Source organism: Furipterus horrens, unplaced genomic scaffold, assembly GCF_987537825.1.
Source record: "Furipterus horrens unplaced genomic scaffold, mFurHor1.1.pri manual_scaffold_9, whole genome shotgun sequence".
Taxonomy (NCBI): Eukaryota; Metazoa; Chordata; class Mammalia; order Chiroptera; family Furipteridae; genus Furipterus; species Furipterus horrens.
Window position 1 is genome coordinate 22,437,778 of NW_028327179.1, and position 23,314 is coordinate 22,461,091.

At 36.2% G+C, this 23,314-nt stretch overlaps 1 pseudogene; it reads right to left on the bottom strand.

Annotated features, from left to right (window-relative positions):
- Positions 1-20,587: 20,587 nt before the first annotated feature.
- On the bottom strand, positions 20,588-22,806 carry LOC150001396 (60 kDa heat shock protein, mitochondrial pseudogene; annotated as a pseudogene).
- Positions 22,807-23,314: the final 508 nt, after the last annotated feature.

Sequence of the window (23,314 nt, forward strand, 5' to 3'; positions counted from 1 at the left end):
CTCAATTTAAGTTATGTGAGTATGACTCCAAGTTAATTTTCTCAAAGAAAGCAGAGAAAGGGAAGCAAAGAAATGGAGTGGGGGTTAGAAAATGGGAGAGAAGAAAGTAAGTGGAAAAGAAGAAAAATATAGGAGTGTGCTCAGATCATCACTAATTTCCTTGGGAGTCAACTCTGCTGAGAAGATAATATATCCTTTTACCAGGAAAGGAAACAAGAATATATTTTCTGATTCTACAAGAAATGGCATAGGATCTCAAAAAGTACTAATTTCTAGTGGCATATATTCTGAGATTTGAAACTTACTTTATAAAGTTCAAGACCTAAAATTGTGTGTAGTTGATCAGTAATTCACTTCACTTCACAAACCCACTCTGCAGTAATGACCCTGGAATTCAGTCTTCTCTTTTTTCAGAGGCTTTTAAGACATGGGTTACATTTTATGACCAATAACTCATTAATCTTTTCAATAACCATATTCAGTTAAACATTATTATCCCATATTATAGGTAAAGTGATTGAGGGGAGTTTTTGACTTGTTTAAGGTCAACCTGAAATCAGAGTCAGAAGCAGATGAGGTATGAATATGATTCCATGACCCTAAATACTAACTCACAATATTACTTAGAAAATGTCAACTTTTTTACTTCTAAATTCTTTTTTACCTCCTTCAAAACTTGCTCTTATTACATAATTATAGCTCAAATGTCATCTTGCCATTTTAATAAACTATTAAGGAAATTTCCACTAGAGACTTCCTCTGTAATACTAAACATTATTGCAAAGTAAAGTAGCATTTTTCTCTATGAGTTTTACATTTTAAAATAGCAGCTACAAAAAATATGAAGTTTTATACTTAAAACATATGGAAATCAGCTTAACTGCATCCTGTTCTTAAAACTGTTGAGTAGGTGCTGGAGATTTTTTGTATGGAAAGATACTAGGATAAATGTGAAGTATGACAGAAAAACAGTGGTGGAGAGTTGGAAAAAAGAAAAAAAAACACAAGATATCATGAGTTTCTTTCAAACCTTAAAAAAACTGTGTAAAAGTTTCTCTCACTGATGAAATGAGCTCTTTACATATAAATTATATTGTAATAGCAGAGCTCCTGGGTGGAAAAGAGTTCCTTCTCCTGCTGGCAAAAATTAAAATAATCACAGATGGCTAATGATCAAAAATACTGAGTGACAGCTCTGAAGTATAAAACACAGGGAAGGTTCTCAGAGGAGTGAGAATATTACCAGGGTTTCTTAAGTCAACAGTCAGAGTTGGTTTAAGAACACCACAAAGCTTTTCCCCTCTGAATAATCATATATAGGAAGTCTTTATTCTAGTTTAGAAGGTGCCACATGGACTCTTAGAGCTCCTTCAATAAAATTAATAGAAATCTTTGTCTTTATTATTATGTTAGTATTTTGGAGCAAAATCCAAGAATTCACTATGGAAAAAGAGTCTATACTACTTCCTAAAATAGTATGAAAAACTTTTATAATTTAGGCATTAAGAATACAGTCTCTTGCCCTGGCTAGTGTGGCTCAGTGGATTGAGTGCCAGCCTGTGAACCAAAAGGTTGTTTGTTTGATTCCCAGTTGGGGCAACTGTCTAGATTGTGGGCCAGGTACCTGGTTGGGGGCATGTGAAAGGCAGCTAATTGATGTTTTTCTCCCTCTCTTTCTTCCTCCTTTACCCTTTCTCAAAAAAGTAAATAAATAAAATCTTCAAAAAAGAGAAAATACAATCTCTTATTTTAAAATATAGGTAGAAAATTGGGATCTCCCCAGAAGAATCAGCTTATTTTATAAAAATGTCAAACAATGTTAATAATCATTAACTAATTGTCATTGAAGGCTAATGAGGCTAATACATTTTAAGCATATTACTTATTTACCTTATTTAATTTTAACAAATAGTCCTGTGAAATATAGCATATTTTGGAAACCAAGTGTAGAAGATGTTTAAAAATGTGGCCATGGTCACACGACAGATGATGAGTAGTACAATGGGAGCTTAAATAAGTTTCCAAACACAGTGTTTAATCTCAATACAGCTATTGCATTAATCATACTATTGGGATATAAACTCAAGAGCATTCATGATGAGACCAACAACAAAATGTTACATTCTATATCACTTTTAAAAGATTTAAAAATTATTTGTTATCACAATCACCCAATAAAACACATATGGTATTATTATATGTAATGATTATTGAACCGTGGTTGAGTTTAATTGTATTCATTTATTCACACTAATTTGTTAAATCAAAAGATGGTTAATATATTAATTGCCTGTTGAGGTCTGGTTTCTGGAGATATAAATATATACAACACTGTCCCTGCCTTTTTAATGTTTATATTCTATATGGAGCCATGTATGCTATATATATATAATAAATACATTTATGTGCATGGATGATTCATATGGGTGTGCCAAGGGCTACAGGTACCAAGTGTGTTGGAGTCAGGCAGGGATGGTTCAAAAGACTTTGAAGACCACTGTGTTGAGCCCTGCCTCAAAACGGGAACTTGGATCTTAACTAGCAGGTTTCTTGTCTCTCATGCTTGCTATAAATCCCACCTTACCGGGATTTCAAAGATAGAATAGAGATATAAAGTGGCTTTTAAGGAAAAGGGAACCTGCTCTGTTTTTCTCTGAATAGCCTCAAATCCTTGTCAGTAGAATGTGAAGAACAGAAAGATTAAGTAAGAAGAAATGTTTTTGACTTTGTGTAAAATACCTGGGCATTTCAACCCTGTATTGATCTGTATTTCCCCTTTACTCCCTACCATTTGGGGAAGGGCTGCATGCTTTCCTTATGCATTTCTGCATGTGGAAAGTAGATAAAAACCCTGGCTAATAAAGAAAGGGAGGTGATTTTCCTCAGAGAAAACCCCCTCCCTTCCTTCCTCAGATGGTGAGTGTCTGAGTAGTTTCTTCATCCACTCTGAGGAGCCCAGAGTCTCTCTCACAAGTGGAGAGAGTAATTTATTTTATCTGGTCACAGTTATCAAAGAAGGCATCACATTTGGTAAAGACAAGGTAAGGACATTACATATAGGACAAGATTTTGAGGAATGCAGAGAACTTTGCCAGACAGGAGAATGTTGAAAACTGATTTTAGTGGTGCTGGCATAGTTCATGGGGCAACATTATTATTGAATTAATAATCCTACATTTTCTATATCTGGCTTGGTACATTATAATCACAACAGATAAACTCCTTTGGAAATGTAGTCACATTGTTGACAAAACAAATGTATGGAATATCATAAGCATGAACCATTTTAAAGTAATTTTTTAAAAGGACTTTTGCGAACCTGTGGGTGGCAAGAACAGAATATTTTGGAACAGAAACTTACTGTTCTTAGCTTTGGCTGAAAGAAACACCAGTTAGTAACCATTTAAGTGGTTGCTTTTTTGGTATCTCTGCCAGAATTGCTTATAATGTGCGATTTCTTCGTTTGGATGTTACTTACTCTGACTAAAACGTTTCCAAGTCAGTTCACTATACTTCACAATACACTGAAATGAGTAAAAGTATTAAAAGCATGCCTGAGGCAACAGAAACTTTGAGGTTAATTTCCATTTCTTCAAGTATGTTTGATGAATGATGTGACAAAGGAACCCTAATTAAGGTTGAAATCCTGAATACTAAGTAAATGAGAAGTGCCACTACATTCATCTTCCACAGTGATAATACTGCCACTTCTGCTTCTCTTTAGCCTAGCCCTTGACTTTTTGGGAAACCTTTATCTGGGTTGTTTTTTTTTTTTTTTTTTCCCCTCTATCACTTTTGCTGAGAGTAGATCATGAGTATCCTATCTAGTTTTAGTTAAGCCAAAATCTAAAGTCTGTCTTTCTTTGTTCTATTTCTTCTCACATTCTCCTCTATATCAAAAGCAAACATTTTATTTTATATTTAATCTCAAAAATGGCTTTACCTTTAATATGGAAGTTCCTGTTTGTTCTTATATTACATCTAAAGGCAAAACTAAAGATGAACCTTTAACTTATAAAAAATAATAAAGCAGAATTCTCTCATTAAAATTAGCTAGTAAATAATGCCATTTAATTGTTACTATTATTTTTGTCATTATTTTTATGTGCTAACTAGTAAGGGTGAAAACCGTCATCTCACACTAGCTGTGGAACCTTAGCGAGTTACTTCACATTTGTGAAACTGTTGTATCTTGATTCAGAACCATCCTTGCCAATCATGGAACTAAACCTACTGGCCATAGTGTTTTGGTTGAATTCTGTTCATTTTATTTTGAATATTTTCATCAAAATAAAGATTGTCCTCTGAGATAATTCACTCTAGAGACATGAAAGCTAACATTCACAAGACAACACATGGAAATGTTTAATAGCATCTATTCCAGCAACTCCTTTTGGGACAGCTTCTGGACTCTCTGGTAAGTCTCGGTATTTGGTGAGGAGTCCCATTGGCTGCCTTAACTTGGGGGACCTGGAACATGGACTTAGAGACTCACTAGCAGCTGCCAAATGATTTTACTTGGGGACTCTCCTTGTCTGACTCTCGGTACTCCCCATCGCCTTCACTTTCAATTGAATTATTGAGCTTTCTGGCTAAGGATTACAGTCTTGCATTATGACTTAGAACAATTGTCAGGAATTAAGGTGCCTTCTGGCTTGTGTGATATTACAGAGCTATATCTGGGAGAGTGGGGGGTGAGAGCATCTGTTCTGGAAACAGCTCTTTCTGGCAAATTTTGGCTGATTGATTGACCTATGCTTATAAACCTATGACTGGAAAGAAAATAGTTTTTTAATTGTAAAACTTCTTGGTTTATGTATAATCTGGATCTAGGAGAGCACTGACCACTGAACAGGTCTTTAAATCACTATACTATACTGCAATTAGAATTGTTTTGTCAAAGATCAAAGTAATGGAATGAAATACTTTATCTACAGGTCTATATGACTTCACAAAATAAAGATTCAAGATTGAAAGGAAATAGACTAATGGGCCACAGGAAAGGGAATTTGCCTGTAGCTGATAGCAGATGCTCAGAAGAGTGATACCAGGAAGATCAGGCTATTTTTGCCGCTGCAAGCATGGTAGGGTTCCCACAGCCCCTCTAGCTCTAAGGGATCTTCTTCCTTATTCTGCTGAGGTGAGCCTGAATGGGTCTCTCTGTCCATAACCTATCAGGGAACCAAATTTGGTGGACAAGCTCCTACTGGGAGCTTCCAGGAGGAGTAGGGCCGGAGCGCCAGCCCACTGGATATTATAGGGCACAAACTCTATTTTCTATATTGTATTTGTTAAACTAGAAAAACTCAAGTCCTTCTTATAGGGAAGATCCTGCTAAAAAGACTGACTTAGTTACATCAATTTTTGCCATCCACCATCCCAAATGGGCAGACATACAAGCCTAACTGAATATCTTGCTTACAGGGGATGAGTTGGTACTAGATAAGGTAAATGAAGCAGCTCAGAGACTGCACCAAGAAAATCCAGATAGGGCTCCCAACCCTACTAAGGCAATACATTTAACCGAGCCCAAATTCGACCCTAATGAGAATGGCCTTCCTCTCTTAAAGCACTGTAAGAGGTGCATCCTCCAGTGACTAAAGGAAGGAATCTCTAAGCAGAAGAGTCTGAATATGGTACAGGCAGAACAACAAAAGCCCACAGAGGACTTTCTTGAAAGAATCCACGAGGCCTATAGACAATAGACTGATTTGGATCCACAAGACCCTGAAAGTATTAGAATGATGAACGTGATCTTTAATTTCTCAAAGTGCCCCTGACATCAGAAAAAAACTTCAGAAGTAAGAGGGAGGAATCGGCATAAATCCTTCTCAATTAATAGATATTGCCTTCAAAGTTTATAATATCAGAAAAAGGCCCAAGCGGTCACTATTTTCTTGGAATAGGCCTCAGGGCAATTCCATCAGTGGGCAAGAGGTGCCCAACCCCCACGTAAAATGTATGCCACTGATCAATATACGTATTGTAAAGGAAAGGGGAACCAGAAAAACGAGTGTCCTATGTGAGGGAAAAGGAAATCAGAGTCTGAGAATGTGAAGCTTTGCCAGGGAAAGGAAATAGCTCTGACAATGAATGACAAGGCCCCGAAGTTCTATCATTACAACATCCTATTAAACTCATCCCCCAGGAACTTTGAGTCAAAGTAACTCTGGGGGACAAATTGTAGATTTTATTTTTTATTGATACCAGAGCAACATATTCCATGGTCAGTTCACCTCTAACTGAATTCTTGCAGCAGGCTGTAACAGTAGCCGGAATTTCTGGGAGCCCTGAAAGCCATTTTTTTTTTTCTTGAAACCACTAAAATGTGATATAGGAGATATGGTTTTAATTCATAAATTTTTACCTATTTCTGAGTGTCCAATTCCTCTTCTGGGTAGGGACCTGCTGTCCAGATTTCATACTCAAAACACTTTTATCTCCAGAAAAACAACAGCTCCACCTACAGGTCCCTCCAGAGCACACCTAGTAGTTCCTTATGAAACCGTTTAAAGAAGAAAAGTGACCCTGGCCAGAAGAAACTGAGAATCAGCCTATCACCATTTATGCACCCCACCTAGTGTTAAGCCTGCTAGAATAAAAAGGAAATTGGTAACTCACCCCTAGAACAATGGACAGGTACCAGGCAATTCTTTTTGACAATCCTACTGTCCTCTCAAAACTGTAAGTTAAATCCTGCCTCCCTTCTCCCAGATCCTGACTAACTGCACTAATGCATGACCATGCTGAAATAATTGATGTTTATTCTAGCAGAATTGATTTACAGGACCGTCCTCTAAAAGAGGCAGACTGGAGTCTATATGCAGATGGAAGCAGTTACATGGACAAAGGAAACAGAAAGGCTGGCTATGCAGTTGTGGCTCTTGTGGAAATAATAGAGGCCAAGGCCTTACCACCAGAACATCTGCTCAGAAAGCTGAACTGATTGCATTGGCAAGGGCACTGGAATTGTTGCATAAAAGAGATTGAATGTCTATACCAACTAGGTATGTTTTCCTAATATGGCATGTACATGGTTTTACCTGGAAGGAAAGAGAACTATTAACCTCTGATAAAAAGGGGAATAAGCATGCAACAGAAATTTTAAAATTATTAGAAACTGTGCAGGTACCTTTACAGGTGGCAGTGGTGCACTGCCCTGGGCATCAGACAGAGGACACTGAAGTGGCTAATGGAAACCATCTGGCTGATCAAGCAGTGTAAGAGGCTGCTAAAGGAACATTTATAATGCCTTTGCTGCCTGCTCTAGACTTGTCACGCTTTGACCCTGAATATTTTATTGCAAGCTTAGAGAAAGCTAAGAATTGGGATTTTTATGGAGAAGGTCTCGATAGCAGATGGAGAAAGAATAAGAAAAATGTTATTCTGCTTCCTGAATATTTAGTAGAACTAGTCATAAAGCATTTACATGAGGTCACTCGCTATGGAAGGGATTCATTAACCACCTATATTAAACCATGGCTCATAGGTCATGGAATTCTAAAGCCAAATGAAAAGCAATAGCTAGATGTGTTATGTGCCAGAAGAATAGCCCCAAGACAGATCCCCATCAGAGGAAAGAAGGGAAACAATACCAAGGGCAGTTCCTATCTGAGGACTGTCAAATAGAGTTTACCCAGATGCCAAGGGTGCAAGGGTGAAAATATTTGTTAGACTTTGTTGACAACTTTTCAGGATGGGTAGAAGCCTATCCTACCAGAATTGAGAAATAGTTGGAGGTAGTGGAAGCCTTAATAAAGGATATAATTTCTCATTTTGTCCTACCTGGCAGCATCTAGAGCAATAATGGACCTATTTTAAATGTTTCATAAATTCCACAGAAGGTTAGTAAATTTTTAGAAATCAAGTGGGGACTCCACACAGCATAGAGGCCTCAGGCTTCTGGAGAGATAGAGAAGATGAATCTCACCTTGAAGAAAAATATAGCCAAACTGTGTCAAGAAACTCTTCTCCATTAGGATCAACTTTTACCTATTACCCTGCTCAGGATAAGGGTGGCTCCTTAAAGTGGGATTCAATTGAGTCCTTATGAAATTGTGTATGAGTGACCATTTCAGGCTATGATTGGGGTGGGGGGTATGTATGTAGATCAAGAAGTGAAAGTAAAGAACTATGTACAACATTTAACTCAGACCTTAGCTGTAATTAACGACCTTGCTTGTATTGGAGATCTCTCTCTCACAGGTTCATTACATTCTTTAAGCCTGGAGATAAGTTGCTACTCAAGACTTGGAAGACAGGATCCCTAGAAAGCCAACTACCCTACCACAGTAATATTGGCAGGAATAAAACTTTGGACTCATCACACCAGAGTAAAGAAAGCACCGGAAGAAAAATGGACCACCAAACTGCAAGAAGACCCAAAAGTCATCTTTCAAAAGCAATGACATATTCTTGTCATTACTTTTAAGCCCATGTTATGGAGAACTTATTCCTCACCAAATGAGATAAAAATATTTGTGTACATTTAGCAAAAATGTTCTAAGTATCTCTGACTTTTGTCTTGCAGGAGGAACATCCTGGCTACCTAATATTACTGGCCTTAGAGAAGCATTAGCTGTTTTCATTCTTTTTATCCTTTTCAGTATCACAGCTTTTTGTTACACACACTGTGTCCCCTTATGTGGATCTGCAATTAAGTGTATTCTTAAACCCCCTACGAGACGTTCTAATGCTAACCTTCATGGTCAACAGCAAAATGATTACTTCCATATGAAACTAACTAATACCATATAAATAAGACAGTTAAGACTAACAGTATGGAATGATAGGGGAACCCAAGAATTTAAATTTTTTTTAACTTTAGCTTATAATCATAATTGTCAAAAGCTGGATTGGACATCAAAGTCAATCAAAGGGTAAGTGAATATTTAAAGGGTGACCCATCTGTATAATGGGACACTATTCAACATTAATATAGGATTTAAAAAATTTTATTTCAAACCAGTATAATTCAACTCTAAAACATGATATTTGATTTAGTCATTGAAATATTTTAAGGTATTTTTTGACAACTTGACTGTGTTGATCTCCTCTTACAATATAAATCTGATGAAATCTTGATAGAGATCAATTATAACAGATTAACTTTTTAATTGAGATGTTATGAATTGTGAAATACACTGTATTATAAGGCTCATAAAGAAGAAAAGGATATAAATATCTTATTCATCATTCTAATGTAAATTACATTTTGAAATGATAATATTCTACTTTAAGGAGTTCAATAAAAATAAAAACAAAATGACATTGTCTTTATTTTCTGTTTTATCATGTTTTAATCAGGTCCTGATTTTGAAGTTATGGTGCCTTTGTAAAACAAATTTGAAGGATTTATAGTTTTTGTCTGAAATTATTACAATAATTTTTGGCCCTGGCTGGTTTGGCTCAGTGGATTGAGCATCGGCCTGCGAGCTAAGTGTCGCTGGTTCGATCTTCCAGTCAGGGCACATCAGAGAAGGAAAACTCTGACTCCAAAAAACCTCCGCTGCCTTGCGGCATACCTCTTCAGGGGAAAGGCTAAGGGAGTAAACCCCGACAGAAAATCCGGAGCCGGAGTCCCTAAGGCGGTTTGACGTTGTAGTCAACACCGGCAACTCCTGCGGCGCACCTGAAGCCAAGCTGTATTGACTCCGTCTTTCCCTTGGACCCTTCAGCTGCGAAGAGAGGGGGGGTCTGCTGCATGGGCAACAGCAGACCCTCCATATCACCCTGCCCAGGCTCTGTAGCTTCAGCTTCACTGGAGAGGACACTCCAGCGTCATCGCAAGATGTCGATTCAACACGGGAGGAGACAGATACCGTGTCACTCCCGAGTCGGACTGCACAGCCATTCTCGGCGGTGCAGATAGACTCTTAAGAAGCTACACCATCGTCTCTCGAGACGGACAGCTGCCGACGACGATTACAATAATTTTGAACTTATCTGTCCTTCAAGATTAAATAAACTTAACTGACTTTATATAATGCTGATGCTCTTACCAATCTGTTTTGTGGTAATAGATCCAACTTAGATTTTCAATTTCTTGTTAGTTCAATATTTATAATTTACATTTAAATAAAAACAATACATTTCTCATGGTTTTAAGATTGCCATACATGTGTACATAATGTTCAAGCATAATCCTTATACTTTCTAAAATTTCTGTTTTCCTCATTCTCTCCTTTTAAAAAAACATTCTCAAGAAGTGTTTGTCTCTTTTATTGGTCCTTTCAAATAACCAGTGTTTGGATTTAGCCACTGTTTGCTTCTTATTTATTTAGCAAACACTTATATAGCATTTATTCTATACTAAGGACTGCTTTAAGCACTTTACAAATATTGACTCTTTTATGTAATTCTTTATAATAATGCTATAAGATGCTATTATTGTCCTTATTTTATTGGTAAGGAAACAGAGGCACCAAGTTATTTCTGGACTTCTCTTTAAGCATTCTACTTTTCTGTTTATTATTTCCATTGAGACCCATATCTAAATGATTTATAGTCTTTCAGCTATTCTTCTACTTGCACCTCCTCACACCACTCATTTTATTCTGCTTCTTCAGTGGCCATCTTTCTCTTTAATTTGTTTACTAATTTAAAAAAATTAACAATTACAGTATTTAGATTAGAATGATGATTTTATGTTTTCCTTGGTGCCTTAGTTTGTCTATTCTCTGTTCAAGTTTTTCTCTGCCTCCTCCAGTTGGCCCTCCATGGTGACTGAGCTTCCTCTCAAGTTACCAAGCTCCTTACTCATCTTATTTGTTCCTTTTGATATCATTGCAATTGCCTTTTTCTGCTAACTGGGAATATCTTTGATGGGGTCATCCCTCAAATGCTGGACAGATGTGGAAGATAGTTACCTTTGGCCGGGGCTTTCCTTCATTGTTCCCTAGCCCACCCTAGCTGGAGAAGACATGCCTGGTACCTATGTTCCTTCTGCTATCCTGGTCTTGAGAATATAAAGACTTACCATACATATCCAGCTCCTGTTCAATCTCCTGAGTGCTAGGGAGGCTATACATTTTCAAGGAGGGCCAATGTGCATCCATGGTATATGTTTTATGTGTGAGAGAGAGAGAGACAGAGGCTTGTTTGCATTTGATGGTCCTCAAATCTTTCAGCACCTAGCTCTTCTCATACTGTACTTAGATCCTATCATGAAGCTTATTATAGACCACTATATTTCTCGACTTTCCCCTAAAAGACAAAAGCCCCACAATTCTTGTACCCACACTGGTGCTTCCCAGGAAGATCACATATGCCAGTTGACCAGATCTACCTAGTTCGGTGGTGGTGAGCAATCAGATATGGAAACATAGAAGATACATTCAGAACAGGCTACTGTATTTCCAATGCTCTTTTCACTTTAATAAATCTTAAAAGACACATAATAAAAAAATACTTATAATATCTATATTAATCCAGAATACCATAAAAACAACAAAAACTAGAAAGTTACATGAGAGGTGGAAGGATAAAAAAAGTATTAATTTCTTTCTTTTGCATAAGAGAATCAGTAAATAGGGAATCATTCATGATATTTGTAATTAAATAGAGTATAATTTTTAAATGTAAAGGAAAACACTGTTAGAATTAGAAACGATAAGTAGATATTCAAATTTCTGTATAAATACTTCAAAAAACCTAAACATACATTTTTCAGAAAACATTTATCAATAATTAGTCCCTGGTATGGTATTACTACTTAATAGAAGTAGGAAAAATGTACTGGACCCCAGTCATAGGGAATCATTATAAATTTGAATTTCTCTTCTTTTTAAAATCATGTCCTTGTCAATGTCATCATCCCTGGATTTCATTAAATGTCATATTCTTAGCACAGAATTTTTCTTAAAGTTGGCTATGAATAAGGATCATACTGTACAATAAAAGAAAAGAGTGAAGTAGGGATATACAGGAAGAGACACAGTAGCAAATTATGTTTAGATAGTCGGATGTAGATGTTCATCATTTTAAAGCCACTAGTAGTTTGGGTCACAGCCACTGAGCCTATAACTTTAACAAATCAGAGTATCCACTGTTGTGGGTTTCATTTGTTAATTGGATTACTTCATACGGCAATTGTATACATGGATTTCAGGGTTTCGGTGCTAGGAGTCAAAACACTGTTGCACTAGATATGTCAGTCATACCCAAGTTCATTCCAAGGGAAACAGGAGAAACAGCATTTTCACAATTCTCTCTGAGAGATCAACCTAAAGAACACGTGACCCTGACCTTCCTATGCACTTGGGATGAAGGATAATGACTTGGCACCAAAAATGCCAATCCACAGGTCAGAGTAGTAATTAGCTGAGTCAATCAGAATGCCTATTTTAAGAGTAAAAAGTGTCAGTCCCATAGGTAGTGAAAAGATGAGGAGAAATAGAAAAACTGGCACATAAGGAGATTATTATGGAGACGTAGGTAAGGGTGAAAGTTTATTTTAATTACATAGGTATTGGAACCCTAAACAGTCACAAAAGTCTGAAATCTGAGACTTGCCCTGACTGCAGAATGACCATCTGCAGGGTTCCTCTTGTGAAGGATCAAGGAGTGCTGTAATAAATCTAATGAAAAGTCACCTCTCGGGGTGATCTGCTTATAACTCCTAACGGCAGGTCTGGAGAGTAGTCATGCCCCAGGTTCATAACTTCTTCAGTAAAAGGTTTTTAAGCTACACTCTGTCCATTGCTCTTGTGCCCCTAGGTTAACGCAGCTCTGAAAAGCCAGAGTAATTCTCTCTTCCATACCCCTTGGAAGTAGTAACCTCATTCTGGGGAGCACATGATCTTGATAACTATCCTGTAAAATTTTCTTTCTCTCACCCTCACAGAATCTTCCTTACAGTCTCTTCTTAATTCCTAATAAATAAAAAAATACTAAATAACTGTCATTCTCTTGAGCATTTGAAACTTTGCTTCCTAACACTATTATCAGTTTCGTTCAAATAAACTCATAAAAATTGTCCACAGGTTTGGATGTTTTTTACCTTTACATTCTCTTTTATAGCTTTGATATATTAGATTGCCTTATCGAGTGTTAATAAAATTCCTCCATTATTTGAAGAAAATGACTCTATATTACTTCCAATTTAAATTGAAACAGAAAGGAGAAGAAGCAACAAAGAAGCATAAAAATAAAAAATATAAGAGATTAAAAAGAAAACCTATGAAATATGCCAATAAATGTTAATGGGTTAACCATTTTGAATCAAAGGTAAAAACAACACTTCCCATAAAAACAAAAATTCTGAGCTGAGAACCCTCACATAATAGTAGCGACAGTTACTAGGAAATGTAAAATATGGCCCCACAAGAATGTTTTGCAATTCAGCTTCCAATCATGCAGTGTAAGGATAATCTGCATTGACAGACAGATAGTAGTAGCACAAGAAGCTGGCATCAGGTTGTAAGGAATTGGCAACACGTTTTTTTTAAGCAAAATCTGTGAACTTCCTAAATGCCTAAGAAGCAGAACTGCACACAAGATCCTGCAAAGCAATAGCTACTGCACTTATTCAAAGGACAAACTTCTTTAATGTTAGGTACACTGGGTAGTCAATAACTGATGTCCTGAATAATGCTCACACTCACAGATAGTCATCACCATGAGGAGAATATTTTAAAATATACAAAGAAGAAGCAATAGGAAGTTTTAATTCAGAGAAAAATGAAATATTTTTCAATTACTGCTAATCACATTTCAAAATCCATCCCACATTTTTCTCTCCTGTCCCTCTCTCTGAGTGTATGTATAGTTGAGAGTGAGTGGGGTGAATAAATAATTAGCATAAGAAAACCTTTCCCAATTAACCAATTATGTAGTTTTGACTTTTGATGGGGAGGGAGGGAAGAAGAGGAGAAAAGGCACACGTGAATACTTTCATAGGATGGATGAAAGACTCATGAATTAGGGGACCTTTTGCATCTTGCAAGAACTAAGGAAATTCCTAGTAGTCTCTAGGTTTGAGGACTATCATACCTTTGTTCAGTTTCATGACTGTTTTTTGAATGAAATGCTGATTTCACATTTGACTTGGAAAAGAATACTGAACTGTGTGTAAATATGAAACCTTTGAGACTACACCATCTGGAGCTAATATTTGATGTGATTTACACATGAGCTAGAAAAAGAAAAACAGAATCCACATGAAATTATGCTTGAAAATTTGTAAAAATGTATTAACAGAATGCATTTACTGCTTTCAAATTGTAGCTAGATTGTGAATTAAAGTTTATTTCCTTATTTTTTTAGTTATTATAATGACCAATAAATAAAAGTGATTCAGGTTTTGGGGTAAGGGGATATCACTTGACTTTATATTTTTGACATTAATTATCATTTGCCTATCTCCTCCTCTACTATAAGCTTTCCTTCTTCCCAGTTTATTCAACACAAATGTATATTTAGCCTACTAAATGCCATACATTGTGCCAGAATTTGGAAACCAACAGTATTTCTAGACAGTGGTCTCTACTTTTGGGGGATAAGAAATTAGTTAATAAAACAGACATTAACCAATTATTCCTACAATTAAATACATATGCCAAAGAGGAATGGTACACGGTGTTATAACAAATCTAAGAGGAAATTGTACTATTGAGAAGTCCCCAGAGGCTTTCCAAAATTGGTCATTATTATGGTGAAATTAGTGTCTAAATCTTATTATCCCTATATCTTTCTCCAGAGTGTATCAGCCAGGTCAAGCCTTAAACCAGATGTTGCCACTGTTGTTTTAAACAGCAAAACTGTGTGAATGAAAATATGTCAGCTGTATCAGGAGACATAGGTCAGCTTGCAAATGTTGGCCACAAAACCATTGCTTATTTTTCTAAGAATTTCAATAAAGACTATAATTACTGATGTCATATACATTCATCAGAATTATATGATCATTGGATGAATAGCATCACTGTATTGATTGCGAAAATTCTGTAAAATATTCTGAAGAGTTCATTCTTCCTCTTCATGTGGAATCTTCAAGGAGAAGCATGCCATGTGATCCCCAATCCAGGAACTATTTAAGTTGCCCATGAATCACTATAATTTTTCCATATTGATTCTCTGAAGCCATAGGTACTACAGCTATTCAACAACATCTATTATATTAGAGAAATTACCTGCTCTCAGAATCAAAGAAGGAGATAAACCCCAATAGCTTGCTTAAAAATTTTATCCCAGCATCTCCCTAAGTTACCGAATCTTCCCACTCAATGCAGAGCCCAAATTGACAGTAACGCCTCTAACTCATTAGATGTCTCTTTTTAAATTCTTGTCTGCCAAAGCCTAGAGGTAGTTCATGTCAGCTATGCTTACCTTTGACACTTTACATTCATAGATTTTAAATTCTTTGTTTGTTAAGTATTGGATCAGCAATGGCATCGCATATTCAAAATAGCCAGTTAATGAGAGTCACTGGCAATTTTGAATAGGGAAATGTCAAGTCAGTTTTTCAGTAGCTGCATAATGGGATTTATAAAATATCTGAAGTCATTATTTTGAGAGGAAATTGAGGAGTGCATTCTTCTCCTGGTATAGGTCACATGTCTATCTGTTACACTGTATTCCTAAGGAATAGACCAGTGACTGGCTATGCAGCATAGAAATAGATATTCCAAGGAAGTCCAGGACATCTTATAAGGAATGCATTTATTATATCTCACAGACCAGTATTCTGGTGGCAACGGTATCATTTTGATTTTGGTTAAGACTAATAAACCTTTTTAGTGAAGAGCAGTTAAAATTATCCTTTATAAATGGCATATGAGCAAGTAGCCAAGGTTGTCATGCACGATTCCAGATGGAGAACAAGACTTTTCAATAGCAATCTCACCTTGAGCAATGATAAGGAGGCCCTATCAAACTGTGTAACTAGGTTGACCAAGGTTCAAAGAGATAAAATAATTTGCTGAATATCTCATGGATTATAAATGACAGATAGTTACCAACACAAGGACCAGATCTCAAGATGAAACCAACATTAGTGAGGGAGCAGAGAGGAGAGAAAAAGAAATTGAGGTAGCTCTATGTGGCCCAAAATTCCATGCTCATGTTAACTAAATGTTTAGCTTTTTCTCAGCTGAGCAAAAATAGGCCTTTTAAATAATGTGTCTGCGATTGTATCCTCTAGAGGTAATCAGCAGCTTATTAACCTTAATCATCATAACACATTATCGCTATTTTGTTTTAGTCAGCTAATTTGCAAAACAATAGTGAAGATCCTACCCAACATGTAAGAATTTATTCCTCAGTTATTGGCACTGAATAAATACAGTGACCCTCACTGGAAATGTCAGGGACTTGGGAAGGAACCACAGTATGCCACAAAGGAAGGAGTCAGGGTGTTGAAGAGCTCATGAGGAGGAAGTCAGAGTTAAATACAAATGTGGGTCAACTATGGCAATCAGGGCCACTTACAGTTTGGAGGGTAGGTCAGTTTGATTTCCTCCAGTGTGTTATTCTTCTTTGCTACACATAAGAGGGATAGTTATATACCTAGAGGTTTGGTCCATGAGCATTGCTGCTAGTAGGTCTCCTTGTAGCTTTAGGGAAACTGAGGCTCTGTTAAATTGGATATAAAGCTTCCAATGATTACTTTATTCCCACAAATAATCTCTTGAAAAATTTCTTTCAAATCCAACCAGAAAAATTATTTGCTGAAACAATTAAAGCTTTTATTAATGTTATAGATAAGAGTGTAAGCTTTCTGAAAGCAGGTGCATTATTGTACTCAGCAATATACATCTGGTGCTTACTTCAGTGCCTAACAAATAGTAGCTCTCAAGCAGTTTGCTGAATTAAAAAATAAAATGATAGGTGAATAAGTTTTGTATCAAAGACATGAGCAAATTATGCATAATCAAAAGAAAAATGAGAAATAATTCAATATGTAATTTGGAAAATATTTTATAAAACAAAGTATTTGACCTAAATTTTAAAGTATTGGTATAGAGAATTGTACAGACTAAAATGTACATATTGAGAAATAGATCATTAGTGAATCCCATGAAAGTCAACATATTATTTATAAATCAGCTTTAAATCCAGTAAATAAATTAACTAAAACAAAACAATGAATTTCCTCAATACAATACTCTGCAGGTCTAGCCAGCCAGAGGAAGACAAATACCATATTATTTCACTTACATGTGGAATCTAATGAAAGAAAAGAAAAACTAACAAAAATAGAAACAGACTCAGAGAACAGACTGACAATAGTTCTAGGCAAGGTTGGGGGGTTGGGTGAAAAAGGTGAAAGGATTAAGAAAAAAATCTCACAGGCAATAGTATGATGATTGTCAGAGGGAAAGGGGCTGGGAGAGGTAGTACAGGATACAGGGGGATATATGGTGATGGAAGAGACTTGACTTTGAGTGGTGAATACATAATACAATGTACAGCTAATGTATTATAGAATCGTACACTTGAAACATATATAATTTTATTAACCAATGTCACCCCAATAAATTCAATTTGAAATAAACATTGAAATTCCTATCTAAGGAAAAATGTTAAGAAAGCAATATATCCATATTATATTCAACTAACAATAATTCCATAGTTGCAACAAGTATGGCATTTGCTCAGTTACTATTCAAGAATAAATTATAAATCCTCAGGTTTATAAACTCTGAAAACATGTGGAAAAAGACAATATTGAAGTAAAGGAAAATCTGAAACAAAAATGTAAAATATGATGGGACATTTCAATGGAAAAAAACTTCTAAAATTCAAAATTGAGTAGGCTTCAGACTGCACTTGAAGAGATAATTCCTAAAATATTGAGAAGACCACATTAAAAAGTTTCATGTATAACACAGCAACATCATTTTACTCGTTCTCGGAGGCAATATACCCAATGATTCATGATTTTTCTCTTAAACTTTATGAAGCATCGACCAAGTCTTTGAGTTTAGTATTAAATAAAAATGTGAAATTGAAACATTGGATATAAAAGTCTTAAAGTAAAATACTCACCTTTCATGGTCTGGATTGTTCCTCTACGAAAGTCCTAATGTTTCAACTTTGGTATGTAAATTTCCTGTAACACTAAAATGCAAAATAATTAATTAATTAATTAATTAAAAATATATGTCACTGAGAGTTCTGGGTACTTTCTGAGAAAGTCTTGGTCATCACCAACCCCAAGGAACCTTTATAATATCTGCATCTTATTTTTCAAAAAAAAGTATTAGAGATAAACACAAGTCACATCAAAAATATTTATGAAATGTTCCTCCTATTCTTCCTACTCTACCTACTGTCACAGTTTTAAGTCACTGTTATCTAGGTCTGGAGAACTGCCTGGACTTACACCCACTCTGTCAGCTTGCAGTTGTGATTCAATAAATTCCTTTCAACAGCTGACAGCAGAGATATTTCTAAACACACACCAAATCATCTTAGTCTCTAACAAGCACTTGTCAACATTTTGCCAAAGGTCTCACAATAAAATCCACAGTAGTCAATATGACATTATAGTTGACCATAGGATATCTAGCATCATCTTTAAATTCTTCACTCACCATACTGTTTTTATTTAATATAATCACATTACTTGCACAGTTATTATTTTCAATTTGCTTATTTGCCTCACTAACTATGTAATCCGATTGAAGAAAATGCATGTATCTTACTCTGGAATATGATTAAATACTTAGGGCTCATCACTGAATAAACAGAGGGGGGAATTAACTGATTTGAAGAAAAAATGGTTATTTTTTCTTTATTATTATTGTTGACACTATTATGGATGTTTCCATTCTCCCCCCTCCACCCTTTGCCTGCCTCCACCCAGCCCCTAGCCCCTCCTTCCCTCTGGCCATCAACACACCATTGTCTGTGTCTATGCGCTATGCATATACGTTCTTTGACTAATCCCTTCACTATCTTTCATCTGGTCCCCATCTCCCCTCCCCTCTGACAACTGTCAGTCTTTTATTTCTCAGTGTTTTTATTTTACAAAATGAAGGGGCACAGGATACACTACCCCAAAATGTGCCACTTTGACATGTTTATTATTTAGTGCTGATGTCAATCAAAACTCAGCAGACTTGGGAAAAAAACTTTACCTCCCCGTTAACTGTTGAAAAGAACTTAGAAAGAGGGCCTGTCCCAGAGATCATATTTTTCATCTGAGAGACTTATCTGCATGGTAGGGCAAACATTTATTTACCAGACATTTGTTCTTTTCATCTTCCTGTGAACTGTCTTCCTCCCCTTTGAGCCCAGACCCCTAACCCATGTCTTAAGCTTGGAATGGCACTTAAGCCACAATTACCCAACTGCCTTTGAGTCTCATATTTTTGGGGGGCTCCTGTATGTAATAAATTAAATTTGTTTTATATTGGCAATCTGTCTATGTCAATTTAGTTATTAGAACGTAGAAGGGAAGAAGGGAACATTGTGGAAAATTTTTCTGCCCCTACGAAGACTTCTACAGAATTAGAAGACACAAAAAATAAAAGTTTAAAGTGGAAGATAAAAACTTTATGACATTTATACAAATTATAGCACAATCACAAAATTCTAGTTAAAATTAGAATCACTCCTTCAGGTGTGAAGGATGCCACTTATATTCTTTTACATTTGAATACAAACAATGGATACAGAAGTCATACTTTGAAGGTGTACATTTGCCATTATAAAAACATTATAATGAACACATAATGAAAACATTTATCCAAATTTATAGCCTGGCTCTACCTTTCTTTTTTTACATTGTGTTTATGCTCTTTTTTAATATTAAGGTTGAATTTAAATGTCATAAAAATATGTAGACTTTAAGTCCACAGATCCATGAATTTTGACAAGTGAATAAACCATTATAATTAAAGATAGAACATTTTCCCTATCCCAAGAAATTTCCTTGTGCCCCTTTCTGAGTTAGTGGCCTCACTCTCGTTCTCAGCCCAATGCAACCATAGTTGTGGTTTCTATTGCACAGTTTAATTTGTCTACTTTAGAAATTCATATAGATTAAATCAGAGTATAGAGGATGGGGCAGAAGTCAGTTTACAATTGTGAGTTGGTGAAATAGTTTATCCTTGTATTCTTATTCATTAATTATTATATTATTTTCCAAGTGAACAACTGTAAACCTTCTTATGCCACACCCCTCTATATGTTTTTGAACTAATCTTTGTGCTTTTTTGTACAACATTGTAATTTTGAGACTCCTTCATGGTGTTGCTTTTGTCAATAGTTCATTTCTTTGTATTGCTAATTAGCATTCCGTTGTTTATCCATTCACCTTTTTTAAGAAGACATAGGTTGTTTCCAGACATGACTATTATAAAGAAAACTACTTTCAACATTTGTATACAAGTGTGTTTGAACATGTGTTTACTTTTCTTTGGGGTAAAAACCAAGAAGTGGAATTACTGAGTCATATGGTAGGTTTACCTTTCACTATGTTAGAAATTGTCAACCCTTTTTTCCAAAAGGGTTGTGACCATGTTGCTCTTTAGCAGAAATATATGAGAGTTCCAGTTTCTCTACATTCTCACCCAAACGTCGTAATGTTATTCCTTTTGTTTGTTTCTTTTTTTTTAAACTTTCAACAAATTTTTATTACACAAAGGTCACATAATTGGATATTTCTCTGCTCTGTACACAATTATTCTTACTCTCCACAGAAAGGCTGCTTAACTTCTCATCAGGTGATGGCAAGCACTAAAATCCTGATTTTAACAGAATAGTAGTAAAAATAGCTCAGTGATTTAAGTTGAAAGCAGTATATTGGTACATGGTTCTTGCACTTAGTTATCAGGAATGTACAAATGTATTTTTATTCAAAAATACAAAGTAAATTATCTGTAGGCATGGACAATGACAGCAGTAAACCATTTTATGTTTGTCAACTGAAACCAGTAACTGATGGTTATAGTGATTTTCTTAAACACCAGCCAGCCTCTTCTTCAGTCATGTCCTTCAACTGACTTCTCTGAAGTTCTAGGTAAGGAGCACCACCGTGAGCTTCCTCTGACAGTTCTCACTAATGATGGTAAAGCTCTGTTCCAGGATTAGAACATACCACCTCCCATACCACCTCCCATTCCACCCATCCCAGCCATTCCAGGGTCTTTCTCTTCTTTAGGAATTTCTGTGACTACAACTTCTGCTGTTGTTAACAGAGAGGCCACTCCAGCAGCATCCAATAATGCAGTTCTTACAACCTTAGTTGGATCAATGATTCCTTTTTCTACCATGTTCACAAAATCTCCAAGCATAGCATCATAACCAACTTCTGAGGAACTTTGCATAATTTTCTCAACTATCAACGATCCCTCAACACCTGCATTCTTAGCAATGGTCACTGCAGGAATTCTGAGTGCTTTTTAAATAATTTCTATACCAATTTTTTGATCTTCATAGCAGGACTTAATGAGTCCAAAGCTGGAATGCACCGAAGCAGGGCACAACCCCCTCCCAGAACAATGCCTTCATCAACAGCAGCTCATGTAGCATTGAGGGCATCTGTTTCTCTGTCCTTCTTTTCATTCACTTCAACATCACTTGTCCCACCAACCTTCAGCACAGCTACTCCATCTGAGAGTTTTGCTAGACGTTCATTAATTTTTCCTTTTCATATTCACTAGTTGTGATATCTAACTGCTCAATGATTTCTTGAATACGTTTTTCAATTTGAGCCTTGTCACTTTTTCCTTTCAAGAGCATGGCATCATCTTTGGTCACAATGACCTCTCCAACTTTTCCTAAGTCATGAGGCTGAACACCTTCAAGATTTAGAGTCAATCCTTCTTCTCCCAACACTGCACTGCCATTAGCAATGGCCATGTCTTTAAGCTGGTTCTTTCTATTGTCACCAAAACCTGGAGCTTTGACAGCTACAACCTGAAGACCAACTTTTAGCCTATTCAAAACAAGTGTACTTAGAGTTTCTCCATCAACATCTTCAGCAATCATGACCAAGGGCTTGCGGTGAGAATTGGCAATTTCAAGAGCAGGTACAATGACTGAACACTAGAAATTTTCTTTTCGCTTAATAGAACATAGGCACCTTGGAATTCACATTTCTGACCTTTTGCTGTATTAATAAAGTATGGAGAAACATAACCCCGGTCATAATTCATGCCTTCAATAATTTCTAATTCATCATTCAGTGTTTTTCCATCCTTTACTGTGATGACGCCCTTTCTTCCAACCTTTTTCATTGCATCAGAAATTATGTTGCCAATTTCTTTGTCTCCATTTGCAGAAATTGTAGCAACCTGAGCTATTTCTTCAGGGGTTGTCAGGTTTAGACTGCTTCTTAAGTTCAGAAATTACAGCATCAACAGCTAACATCACACCTCTCCTGATTTCCACTGGATTAGCACCTTTATTAATCTTCTCAAAGCCTTCCTTGGCAATAGAGCGCGCCAGGACAGTAGCAGTGGGTGGTGCCATCACCAGCCTCTTCATTTGTATTATTGGCAACATCCTGAACAAGTTTAGCGCCAATATTTTTATATTTATCTTTTAAGTCAATGGACTTTGCAACAGTGACACCATCTTTTGTTACATTGGGACTTCCGCGGCTCTGTTCAATAATTACTGTTCTTCCCTTTGGCCCCATAGTAACGGCTACAGCCTCGGCTAAAAGGTCTACACCTTGAAGCATTAAGGCTCGGTCATCAGCACCAAATTTTACATCTTTGGCATAAGCCCGAGTGAGACGAGGAGCCAGTGCCTTGGACACTGGCCCAATCTGTCGAAGGACTTTGTGTAATCGGAGCATTTCTGCGAGGCAGCGGCGGGGCGTGAGAGCGGCGAGGTAGGCCGTCGGCGGCAAGTAAGCCCTTTTGTTTCTCTCTTAGGTCTTCCAGTGAATGAACATTTATCACATGGTGGTTTTAATTCGCATTTCCCTAGTATTATTTGCTGATATTGTTGAGCATTTTGATACATTTATTGGTCATTTCTGTACCTTTTGTTCAAATGCCTGAACACTTTTATTGACCTTATTATCACTTTGTTGTTATTATTATTACAGTAATTCTTTATATGATCTATATCTTTTGTCAGATACATGAATCACAAATATTTTCTCTTAGTTTCTGGCTTAGCTTTTAATTTTTTAAAATATGACTATTGAAAAGCAGATATTTGCTTTTATATCTTGATAAAGTACTATCTTATATACAGAACATCTATAGAATTAGTGAATTTTCCATAAAGTAAAATTTTTCATTTTGTATTTTTGAACCAAAATTTGACAGATATCCTCAATTTATCTATGCCATGCATTATTACAATTATACTTTCAATTTTATTTAGGCTATTATAATAACATATTTGC